Source organism: Myotis daubentonii, chromosome 14, assembly GCF_963259705.1.
Source record: "Myotis daubentonii chromosome 14, mMyoDau2.1, whole genome shotgun sequence".
In the NCBI taxonomy this organism is placed as follows: domain Eukaryota; kingdom Metazoa; phylum Chordata; class Mammalia; order Chiroptera; family Vespertilionidae; genus Myotis; species Myotis daubentonii.
The window spans coordinates 33,754,292-33,765,415 of record NC_081853.1 but is presented as its reverse complement, the minus strand read 5'-3'; the positions used below and the strand labels follow the sequence as shown (position 1 = coordinate 33,765,415).

The following is an 11,124-nucleotide window of genomic DNA, read 5'->3' as shown; positions in this document are numbered from 1 at the left end:
CATGCGGAGGGGCGTGGCCCTCCTTCCGCGCGTGCGTGCCCAGGGGCGTGTCCTTCCCAGCACGCGCCGAGGGGCGGGGCCCTTCTCGCGCTGCGTGGACTCCGGACACCACATCCGGGCTTGCCCTACTGCGCATGTGTGCCTGCGGGCGGGGCTGGGCGGGGGGGGGGACGGGCCGGCAGAACCAGAAATTTCGGGGAAAGGGGACGCCTGGGACCAGGAGGGCGGGGAAATGCACGAGAAGGGGCGGGGCAGAAGGCGGAAAAGTTGGAATCAGCTGACCGGGTCCCGTGATAGCCGGGGCGGGGGCGACGCAGGCGCATTAGAGCGCGGTCGCTCCCAGCCTGAGCGAAGATGGCGGCCTCCAGATTGAGCCTCTGAGAGGCAGAGGGAGGAGGCGGAGGGGGCGGGGAGGCAGCGCCGCCTCGGCACCAGGAACCCGCGACAGCGGAGCCACTGAGCCCCAGCGAGGGAAAGGGGAAGTGGTGGCGGGGAGGAGGCCGGAGGTCGTCTCAGCCCACTCTGGACGCGGAGCCGGCGGCGGGCGGAGCTCGGGCTGGAGCCTCTCCAGCCTCCCGCAAGGTAAACCCCTCTGGGCACCAGACTCGGGGGCGCTCATTTATTCGGGGGCCGGGGTCGCTGAGGGCCGGGAGCGGAGGGATGTGCCTCGGCCGCCGCAGCCTCCGCCTGCTAAGGAAAGCGATTACCCTCCCCCCAAGCTGCGGACCCCCGACGCCCCCGGATCCCACGGACATCCGCCCCGGGCGCCCCCTCGGCCAGCCCTACCCCGCCTTCTGTTTTTGCTTTGTTTTCTGGTTGTCTGCCCTGCTGGGCCCCGCACTCCCCTCTGCCCATCCTGAACCCCACGCATCCTTATCCCCTCGGGGCTCCGCCCTCGGGATCCCTGGCCGCCTCCTGCCCCGCCGGAGTGCTGCTCCTGACAGATGCTGGCAACTCTCGTTTCCTGGGCTCCGCGGCCCTCCTTCCCCCCACCCGTCCCGCATCTACGCTGTCTTTCTTTGTTTAGCTTTGTTTCGTTTTGTTAGGAAATGGGAGGGCACCCACTTCGTTTCTTCTCCAGCCTCCTTTTTTCCCCCCAAAATCAAGTTTTCCCCCCGGGCTTTTCCTTTCTGCGGAGTAGCTCATTCACCTTGGCCTTTCCTTCGCTGTTGTGGCGATTTTTGCCTCTGATGCGGCCCTGGGAGCGGGTGAAGGAGCCCAGGGAAGTGGCTGTGAAACGCAGATGTGATTTAATACACTTAACGAGAGTGCCTTCAGGCTGAAATGGTCTTCTGATTTTCAGGGTGTTCAGCTAACCACTCCTGTCTGGAGACCGTTTCCTTTATCAGTTGCTTAGGGCGGGGGGCGGGGGGGGGGGTGGGAGGGAGAGAAGAAAAGTTAAATAATGTACCCCTGATGTGGCAGTGTCTCCTAAAGCCGGGGTTCGCGCCCTCTGTGTTTCCCTTGGACCCTGCGCTGATTCCCCTCAAAAAGGAGGGCCCCTGCCTGGTGCTGCTGCCTCCGCTGCGAAGGGCTTTATGTTGAATTTTCTTTGGAGCCTCTTGGAGAGTAGTGTCTTGGGGGGGGGGGGGGGGCGGGAGGGAGTAAAGTTTCAGAATAGTTTTTCAGGACCTGCCCCAGTGACTGTCTTTCTTACTGTATTTTCTTTCTTTATGGCTCTGATAGATTTCTAGGTTTGAAAGTACTGTCTGCAGAGTTTGAGGAAATTGCTTAACGGTGGTCAGGTTTTGTAGGATATTCCTAGTATCCTGTGAGTCTAGGAGAATAGGAAACAGGACTTGCCTTTTTTTTTTTTTTTTTTTTAAGAAATTTAGAAAACTACTTGTCAAAAGTTTGGCATCCTAAAAAGACTTGATCTCACTATTTTTTGGTTTCTGGAAAGTGCTTTCTTGCTTGATTTAACTTGTTATATAACAGAAAACCTCATTAACACTTTAAATGTACAATGAAACAATGTGTAAGAGGCTATGTCTCAAACTTGTGTTTTGTTTTTAATATCGCAATGGAACATTAAGACCTTTTTAAGATAATGTTACATTATACTCCTAGTTTGGAAGTAGGAAGTAGAACATATTAAGGGAGGGAAAGGGGAGTCAGAAGGTTATTCCAAGAAACGTAAAGAACCTTTATACTATAGTATGAAGTTAGACTAAAGTTTATAGTCTAGTTTATGGAAAGTGCCACCATTTGTATTCCACTGGGAGGCAATGGATGTTCCTCTTTGTCTAAAGTGGTAGTAGTAAGTAAATAGTGCAAAAAATTTGGTGTTTTGTTTTGTTTTTTACATTGTCGTGAAAAAGTTATGGAATTGTGGAAAGGATGAGTTATTTGTAAGAACTTGATGTTATCCATAAATGAGTAAAAGCTGGTTGCCTATATTGGTGACTATATTGGCTTCATTACATTTGTTAAAATGTTGATAGTGTAGTTAGGTTCTCAGTAGATACCAAATTGTGGTATAAATAAAAAGGATCTGTTTTAAGTAATTTGGCTCCATTCTTCAAGCACTTCTACTTACACAGGTGAACTTGAGGCTCCCATTGCACATCACTATCACCTGTTTTCCTGATTGACGTACTTAAAATTAGTAAAATACAGGCATACCTTAGTTTACTGCACTTCACAGGTGTTGTGTTTTTTACAAATAGAAGGCAAGGTTCTCCAGCAAAAAGATTACTACTCACTTTAATGCATACTTACTTAATGGCCTTGGTGTGGAACCAAACCTGCGCTATCTCCGAGTTATGTCAGTAGAAGCAAGGCTATGCAAATAAACCGTAGCCAAAATTTGGTTGTTACTAACAGTTTTAGGTCTAAATGTTGACTGTAATGTTGAGAAGTAATTAAAAAGGAGTTGTTTTGAAAGATAACCTCTAAGTCAGTGCTTCTCAATTTTATCAAAACCAATAAAAACCTCTTTTTTATTCCAAGTAATTGTAACATCTTTTACTATTCTGAAATACTTTAGAAATAATATAACCACTGCGTTTGGCTCTGGGACAAGAGGAAGCTTTTAAAACAAAAAACTGCACTGACTTCAAATTCATGACTTGTTTTTTGAAATCTGTTAAAGAGCTGAGGCCACAGAACAAATCACTAGCCCAAGATTTAAGGACAGAAAGAGTAGACAGAATTCACATTCACTTTTAGACAAAACTGGACACTGGTAAGAGTTCATCTAGAATAGCTGACAGAGTGATGAGGGTCAGTGTACCTTCTTCCAATCTCTGTCCACAAATCTCACTAGGTACCCCTGGAAAAGATGGGGAAGGGCCCTGGGAAGTATTTGTTGTGGTGCTGACATAGAGGAGAGGAACAGTGGAAAAGCTTTTAGGAGGGGCAGAAACTCTGCTTTGATTCTTCCCCTCTGTCTCTTCTATGGAACAAAATCCTTAATCTTTTGAGGGAAGGGCTTCTCTGCGTGCCCTGTTAGTGAGCATTCATTGAGTTGGGGGAAGAAAAAAAAAGGGAAAGAATCTTCTCCTGGGGAAGGAACACTGAGCCCCAAACTGCAGCCAGGGGATCACACCTTTGAGATCCAGGTACATAGAGTATGGATAAGACTGAATGTTAAATAACAGGTAACTGCAGAATACTACTAGGAGCAGAACAAGATATACAAAGAGGCACAGCACAAATAATCAAACAGACAGTGCTTTAGTAAACCAACCTCCACAGGAGCCACTAGCTATTGTGCAGGTATTTGAAGCTTCTGGCACACTGAAGATAATCATAGCAACAGCCAATCATAAACCCAGCCCAGCTCCTAAACAGATTAACACCCTGCACTAAAGACCTAGCAAAGAAAAGGTGTGCCCATTTCCAGTCACAAATTATATGCCTTAGTCTCTGCTGTCCTATGCAACATTTCCAGCTTTCAACAAAAAATTACAAGGCATGCAAAGGGCAAAAAATTATCCCAAGAGAAAGGATAATTATCAGAATTATACTTTAAATAATATAGATGCTGTTATCTGATAAAGGAATTTAAAATGATTATAATTAATATATTAAAGATATGAACAGAAAAGTGGAAAACATCCAAGATCAGATGGGTAATTTCAGTTGAAAGATGGAAACTATAAGAAACAACCAAAAGGAAATGCTAAAAGTTTCATTACACAGTAGAGATGCAGAAAACCTTCAGGCTCATCCAAGGAACAACCAAGGAAAGAGTCAGTGAACTTTTAGATGTCAGTAGTAGAAATTACCCAGCCAAAACACACACACACGCACATGCACACACACACATGTTAAAAACACAAAATCCAAGAACTTGGGGATAGTATCAAACATTTTAATATGTCATAATTAGAATCCCAGAGGAGAAGAAATATTGAAATATCTGAGGAAATACAGAATTTTCCAAAATTAATGTCAGGCATCAAGCCACAGGATCCAAAAAGCTTAGAGAACATGAAGCAGGATAAATACCTGGCCCCCCCAAACACAAGCAAAACACACCTAGATATATTATATTCAAATTGATATAAACAAAGGACAAAGAAAATCTTGAAGGTAGCCAAAGTAAAGAGAAACATTATATACAGAGGAACAAAGATAAAAGTTACAGCAGAGAAACCATGAAAGCAAAGAAACGATTAAATGGTAACTTCAAAGTATTGAAAGAAAAAAAAAACACAGCAAGAATACCATTCAAAAATGAAGACAAAATATAGACACACTCAAAACCAAGAGAATTCAAAGTATAATATCTTCATTCACATGATAGGTGCATTCCTGGAAAATATTATATGCATATTAAACTAAAAAACGTACTTTGTGGGATAGTTCATTATAAATAGGTGTTGTTGTTTTTTTTGTTTTTTTTTTTAACCTATGTGAATGACCATTTGGATATTTGAAAGTTAATTGAGGACAGTCCTTCAATCTGAGATTGTCTTGTACATTGAAGGGTATCTAGCCCCATCCACTAAATACTAGTACTGTTTCTAATAATAGTGTCTCTTATGGGGCCCCAACCATTACTTTAATTCAGAATTTTAATCATTGTTTTTCAGCCCGTTTTTCTGCATCAGCAGTGTTCACATGCTCAGCACATGCCAATCATAGTTCTTAGTCATGAAAATCATAGCAACTCCTTTGAGAATCATAGATTTAGGAGATATCTTTGTCCCTAGTAACTTAAGCCAACATAGTTGTGATAATTTTTTCTAATTTAAGACAGTTATCTATGCAAAGGTACATTTAAGTGGGGTTCATTCAGTAAGGTGAACAACTAATTTGCTAAGTTCTTTAAAGATATTCTTAACCATTGAACAGGCTACCTATTTGAGTTTTACTTGCATTTTTATGGACTACTTTTGAAAAGAGTGATCTCTAAAACAGTCTAAAATGAGTGGGATTTTGTAGTTTCAGCTTTCTAAGTTCTCCTTAGAAGTAGATCACACTGCCTAAGCAGTGTTCACAATTTGATCTTTTGATGAACAGATTAAAAACAAAACCCCTGAAAGAATCTAAAATAATTATTTTGATGCTCTGATTTTGTATAGTAGAGTGTGAGAACATAATTGAAGGATTGATAAGGTTATGAGTGTAGGAGACTTTCTAATAAATTCTATACTAATTATATTAAAATTTAAATTCTTATACAAAGATTTCACACTTGTATTCTTTAGTCACTTAGTGTATGGGGTTTCTCTCTTCCTCAAACTTCTAGTCAAGATACAGAATGTATTTTGGATGTATATCAAATCTTAGATTAGGTAGACTGTCCCCCAACCTTAGAGTTTCTGGGTTTAATTTTAAAAGTGGAATTTTACTTTTTTTAGTTAACTGATTGATTTGGAAGTGTTCTATAAACTGTGAAGTACTGTGGCAGAGATAGGAATAATAGGGCCATTTCTGAGCCAAATTAGAAACCTTTACATTGCTACTTTGTAGTGGGTTAAAGGGAAATTGTAGCAATTTAAACTATTTGTCTTTTACTAAATATAAAGAGAACAACGTTTGGATATTAGGATGCTTAAAAATGTAAGTTGTGTTTGTTATATGCTTAGGGAATTTTGTCCCCCACTGTGCATTTACTATAGTGATAGAAAAGTTAAAATACGGCCATTGAAAACCTCTTATACCCAAAAGGGTCTGTTTACAATAATAGAGCAAGATTATTAAGTAGCTGTTTGTGAGCTGATAAATTTATTGAACTAATATAATTGGCTCTTGCATAAGTCAAGTTAGCTTTAAAAATAAATGAAATAAAAATTAGGTCTAAAAAGTTTCAAGAATATGTACAAACAAAAAATATGTAAATTACCAGTACCATTGATTTCACAGACATGCCTAATTGAACTCATTTCTTAGTTCTTTTCAGGTGAATATTTCAAGGCATTTTTAAGTTCTGGAAAGGAAAGAGTCATAATCATGCATCTTGGAAACAATGTTATTTATTTATTTTTTTTTTACAACTAGATTCATGTCTATTTTGTAAGAAACAAGAATTACTCCCTCAGATAAAATCAGTATACATATGATTAAAATATGAAGAACATATCTTCTTGACTATTTGATTTATATTGAGTAGATAAAGCCAACAAAATTAACTGTTGTGGTATATATGCTTGCCCCTTTCCTCATTAAGATATTACATATTAACAGTGTTTCTTCAGATTTAGGGGTTGCTTTTGAATTTCTCTTGCCCTTTAATTTCATGAACATGTATCCAGTTTCTAATAGAAAAGGAATAGGTTTTTTAAAAAGGAATATGGGGATCTTAGATAATTTTGTCCTACTCCATGGTGGTGGAAGGATTTTAAAAAGTATTTTGATATGACAGATAATGCAAACATTTCAGTGTTATAACTTCTGAGTAATGATTTGGAGATATGATTGGCAGCTTAAATTTGATACTACCACTGGCTCTCTCTCTAACAACATTATCTCTGGAGTTAGGGATTCTTCAGCAAAAGAGCTAAAGTGAAATGTACTAAAACCTTTGTAATCTGTTTTATGGCTGTTTAACATAGGTTATTGTACACATTACACATACTGATTTCTTGTTTATTTAGAAGGAAATGCTTTTGCCTATACTTGAGTTACATATTAAAGCATGAAGCTGAAAATTAAAAACAGGTTAAAGTTTATACCACTTTTCCACCATACACAGCACATTCTATCTAAGACAGTCTAGTTGTAGCTTTTAATCTGGGTAAAAATTAATGTTCTGTTAACCATATTTTTTACCTTTTTTTTTTTTTTTTGAAACTGAACTAACTTGCTGATATAATTCACTTAGATTTTGAAGCCAGTTGCAAATAAAAGTAGGTCTTTAAGAAGCCAGTAATAAGGGGTTCTCTCCTCAGTTATTACTCAAAATTAATCACTCAAAGGATTAGCTTTTGCCTTAGCGGTGGTTCTTCTTCCCTCTGCATTTTCAATAGGCTATTCCTTCATGTGAATATCTACCACATTTTCAGATGTAGTTTTACAATGTAGCAGAAAAAGTATTTCTCTTGTAGATTTAGGTCAGAAAATAAAGGCAAAGGCAATTTCCCCAACATAAAAGTTTTCACCTATAGCCAAGATGGAAGAACTTTACAGTAGATATACATATACTCACCTCCAAAATTCTTACATTAATATTTCACTATACTTGCTTTAATACATATCCATCTTTCCATCCATCTTAGTTTTTGATGCATTTCAAGACAAACTCTTGTTTCTAATTCATTACTTGAGAACAAAATTAATGATGAAAGAGTTTATTTTTTCACTAGAGGCCCGGTGCAAGAAATTCATGCACTTGGGGCATCCCTTAGCCCGGCCTGTACCCTCTCACAGTCCGGGACCCTTTGGGAAATGTCCAACTGCCGGCTTAGGGGGAATCGGGCCTAAGCCCGCAGTTAGACATCCCTTTTGCAGTCTGGGACCCCTCGCTCCTTACTGCCTGCCTCAGGGGAGGCGCGAGAGGCTCCTGCTACCGCTCCTGCACTTGTCAGCTGTGAGCCCAGCTCCCACAGAAGGAGCTCACTGACTACCAGGGGCAGCTCTTGTATTGAGCGTCTACCCCATGGTGGTCAGTGCGCTTCATAGAGACTGGTCGTTCCGCCCGTCATTCAGCTGTTTGGTCGATTTGCATATTAGGGTTTTACTATATAGGAGAGGATATATGGACTCAAAGTGGAAAAATTACTATCATATCTGCTCTCAGGAAGTTTTTGTATTTGTGTAAAAATCAGTTCCTGTTGGTCATGCAAAATATATGTTTTAGAGCATATTGCCTTTATTAATGCCAATTCATTCATTCATTAATGTATTATTTTATGAGTACTATATACTCATTCATTTTTGGCTAAATGACTGTTTATTTAACTAACATAAGCTACATATATGCACTTAATTTTACTTTTTGTGCAAATTTTTTTGCTTAAGCCCAGCTATAATCTTCCTGGGTTCCTGTGATGTTAAGTCCCTTCATCTTGTTTTCTGTTCTTAGTGTTAATTTGATGTAGGCTTCTGCTTAGTGGACTCTCAAGTCCTGCAATTTTGTGTGAAAATCATATCTTCTACAAGATCATTCTCATTTTATCCATAAATGATCTTAAATGGATTCTGAATTTTACTGCCAGTCATAAGTTAGATAATGTGAGAGCATTAAATATTGTTTGAAAGCATGAAGCAAGGGAGTTCATTGAAAAAAGTGAATGTAGCCAAAATGCTGTATTGCCCTCAATTTGACTGTTTAACCCTTAGTACAGTTCTCTCAAAAGAATAAACTGAGAAGCGGCAAAAAAGTTCTGTTGGTGTTGTAATCATAGGATATAGAATGAAAACAATGGAAGTTGACTTGCAAAAATTGGAAATACTTTCAATATGATTTAGTTAAAATTGGCATGTGAACTTGAGTTTTTCTCATCAAAAAGATGGGTAGGTCTTTGAGAATTTGAAGTGGGACACTTGCAGAAGTAAAGGAGATGAAATTTAAGTGATTAGTTTGAACAGATAAATTCTTGTTAATTTAAATGGTATCTAAACAATTGGCAGGATGGCAAATGCTGGTGATATGGCTTCTACCAAGGTCTCATCCAACAATTTTTATATATTTTTTTTTGGTTAGACAGTTTATTGCTGTTTATAGAATGTGCCTATGAGTGATGATTGCCATGATCTGCTTGATGATTGAGCTGCTGGATAATAAAAATTGTGAAGATGTTCATCAATATTAATTGGAATTATGGTTGCTTAAGAGTTTTTGCCTGCAAGAGCAACACTTAGAACCACTTTTAGAGTTTGTTAAAGAAATACGAAGGAGAAGATAATGAATAGGTTAAATTTTAAAATATTAAGTTGGTTTCATGTAAAGAAACATTTCCAATAATTAAGATTCCAAATGTCTAAGTGAGTATATTTAAACTGTAGTAAATAAGATTGACTTGTAAAATAGTAGTCCTTTGTAGGAATAAAGTTGAAATAAAGTGATGTTTAAGTATTAGGTTATAATTGACTTAGATAATATTTAAAAATTTCACCTACCATGATATGCCTGATCATATATATTTTTTCCTCTTAAGTGGTTTGGGAAATATAAATTTTAAAGAACAAAATAACAATAAAGTAATGACACCCTTTGTGTACTCCACCCAGTTTAAGAAGGATAATATATTGGTGTATTTTTAAAAGAGTAGGTAAAAACCATGAGTACTGATTAAATCAACATAAAACACTGTATTTTTAAAGGTAAAAATCCTAGGTGATAAACATTGGTGATATACATTGAGTAGTCCGATGATTGAAATTAATAGATAAAAGAAGACTTAGAATCAAGTAATTTAATAATGATAACTTGTGCCAAGAATGCCTTAAGATGTACAGGGGTCTATAAGTAATATTTTTATTGATTTCAGAGAGGACGGGAGAGGGAGAGAGAAGTAGAAACATCAATAATGGGAGAATCATTGATCAGCTGCCTCCTGCACGCCCCACACTGGGGGATCAAGCCTGCATCCCGGGCATATGCCCTGAACAGGAATTGAACTGTGACCTTCTATAGGTCAATAATCAATCACTGAGCCATTCTAGCTGGGCTATAAGTAAGCTTGAAAATGAAAGCGGTAATAGAAATACTCAAAACAACTATTGCATATCTAGGGTAATATATTTAAAGTACAGTAATGATTATTATGGTTGCAGTTAATAGTTTTGAGTGCTTATTCTGAGCCAAGCATCACACTAATTCCTTTATTCAAGTTATCTCATTTAGTCCTCATCACAGCCCTTTGAGACAGGTATTGTCATCTACATTTTAGGAATTGAACCCGAAACCTTTTTGGTGCATGGGACAATGCTCCATTCCTAAACTTGTTTTAATTCTTTTCCTAAAAGATCTGATTGAGTTACATATTCTCTTAAATCATTGATAACCTATAAAGTCATTCTTTAGGTTTTTTTATTTTTTAAAAATTATTCTTAAGTTTGCTTTGTTGTGAGATTATTTTGCTTCTTTCCCAACCCCTTATGCCCCATCCCCACCCCTGGACTCCTCAGGATATATTAGGCATTTCTGTTCTTTCTGGGTCATACCCTAAGTTCCCTGTGACTGTCATTTAAAAATCTTGTTATTTTCCTCTCATTTTCATTTTCATTTTCATTTTCAAGTTTCTCAATGATATCAACCAGTCTTTACTCAAACACATTTTCTTGTCAGTTTTCCTAAAATAGGCCCTTGGTAAAGTCAGTCATTCCGATGTCTTAAGTTATGGACTAGGAATCCAAATTCCACTCTTCGATATTATTCATTCACCTTTCCTGTTCTCCTTTTTCTTCCATTGTTCCAAACTTCAGTTATAGTAAGGGAAAAATATCTGTAGACCGATATATTTCACTTTTTGGGCATGTTCTCAGAAATCCTGTATTTTATTTCAGCAATATTATCTGCTGCAAATGATTCAGAAGGCAGGGATAATGTTTGCTGGTTTAAGTTTTGGTTAGCTGCCTATGTCAGTCATTCCAGATAACACGGTTCAGAAAAAAAGAAAACAACACTCCAACTGGCAAGACTATATTTAGCTATTTCCATACATACTTAGAGGAAGATGTCAGTTGACTGTTAAGAGAAATTTCCTCTCTGGTAACAATAAAGGTTTC

General features: G+C 38.6%; 1 protein-coding gene across 8 annotated transcripts in view; it reads left to right on the top strand.

Moving 5' to 3' along the window:
- Positions 1–327: 327 nt before the first annotated feature.
- DNAJC13 (DnaJ heat shock protein family (Hsp40) member C13) overlaps positions 328–11,124 on the top strand; it is a 121,034-nt gene continuing 110,237 nt past the window's right edge. For 7 of the 8 annotated variants that reach the window (XR_009448546.1, XM_059663949.1, XM_059663947.1 and 4 more), the window contains exon 1: positions 330–582. The gene's annotated coding sequence lies outside the window, so the exon portion shown is untranslated. Of the gene's footprint in view, positions 583–11,124 lie in introns of all 8 variants that reach the window. The other variant, XM_059663951.1, reaches the window with a different exon arrangement.